This window comes from Cololabis saira, unplaced genomic scaffold (assembly GCF_033807715.1).
Source record: "Cololabis saira isolate AMF1-May2022 unplaced genomic scaffold, fColSai1.1 scf035, whole genome shotgun sequence".
Taxonomy (NCBI): Eukaryota; Metazoa; Chordata; class Actinopteri; order Beloniformes; family Belonidae; genus Cololabis; species Cololabis saira.
The window spans coordinates 139,779-141,326 of record NW_026906199.1 but is presented as its reverse complement, the minus strand read 5'-3'; the positions used below and the strand labels follow the sequence as shown (position 1 = coordinate 141,326).

Here is a 1,548-nt window from a genome sequence, read left to right as displayed (position 1 = left end):
GGTAAATCAATGTTATGACAGAAATCCGCTTTTTTGCATTTTCTCAGCGAGAAACAGTCATTTTGTACCTGAAACACTGTAAGTGGTTTGGTGAGTCCAATAATGAAATGAGTCTCTCAAATCAACTACATAGACTCCTTTTTCCAATTTTCTAACGTTTTCAATAGCTTGCCTTAAAAAATCAGAAGGTAAAACAATGTTATGACAGAAATCCGCTTTTTGGCATTTTCTCAGCGAGAAACAGTCATTTTGTACCTGAAACAAGACGACTGCCTAATTTGCAGTTATTAATCATATCCAGTACTGTCTTTCAAAAGTAATCAGTTGGCTTCCCTTGTGGTACATTTTGTATTTTCTACCCAGCATGGTAATACCCATGGATGATTTTTAATTTTACCGCACCAGGACAACTTATATGAAATCACACATTTATTTCTAACATGAATGATTTGAAGATAGGATTTTTTTTTCGTTACGCCCGCCATTTTCAAAGCATGCAAGTTTCCGTAGTGTAGTGGTTATCACGTTCGCCTAACACGCGAAAGGTCCCCTGTTCGAAACTGGGCGGAAACATGTATTACTGCAATAATATTATTTGGACTTGGAAAACCCCTCTAATCCTCTTCTTGGTGCTCGGCACAGGAAGGTCGACCATCTCTTTCTCGCATTGGGTCTTATGCAGAAATGAATTTCGTTGCAGTTCCACAACTGATTAAAAGCCAGTCATTCCCCATTTACCTAATCTTTCAAATGTCCAACTTTACAGGAAAAAAAGAAGCATATTACAGAGATTTTTTACAGGATCTTTTCGTCATGCCCGCCTTTTTCAAAACATGTAGGTCACTAGCTCCACCACCAAACCCCAGCAGCATTAACACCAGACCCCACTAGCTCCACCACCAGACCCCAGGAGCTTCCAACACCAGACCACACTAGCTCCACCACCATACCCCAGCAGCATCACCACCAGACCCCAGGAGCTTCCACCACCAGACCCCAGGAGCTTCCACCACCAGACCCCAGGAGCTTCCACCACCAGACCCCAGGAGCTTCCACCAGACCCCAGCAGCATAACCACCAGACCCCACTAGCTCCACCACCAGACCCCAGCAGCATTACCACCAGACCCCATCCACCACCAGACCCTACTAGCTCCACCACCAGACCCCAGCAGCATTACCACCAGACCCCATCCACCACAAGACCCCACTAGCTCCACCACCAGACCACAGCAGCATCACCACCAGACCCCATCCACCACCAGACCCTACTAGCTCCACCACCAGACCCCAGGAGCTTCCAACACCAGACCCCACTAGCTCCACCACCAGACCCCAGCAGCATCAGCACCAGACCCCAGGAGCTTCCACCACCAGACCCCAGGAGCTTCCACCACCAGACCCCAGGAGCTTCCACCACCAGACCCCAGGAGCTTCCACCACCAGACCTCAGGAGCTTCCACCACCAGACCCCAGGAGCTTCCACCACCAGACCCCAGCAGCATCAGCACCAGACCCCAGCAGCATCACCACCAGAACCCAGGAGCTT

The 1,548-nt window shown here is 48.8% G+C and overlaps 1 non-coding gene across 1 annotated transcript; it reads left to right on the top strand.

Annotated features, from left to right (window-relative positions):
* Positions 1-500: 500 nt before the first annotated feature.
* On the top strand, positions 501-573 carry trnav-aac (transfer RNA valine (anticodon AAC)). Its single transcript has one exon. It is a non-coding gene; the product is annotated as a tRNA-Val (tRNA).
* The last annotated feature ends 975 nt before the right edge of the window (positions 574-1,548 follow it).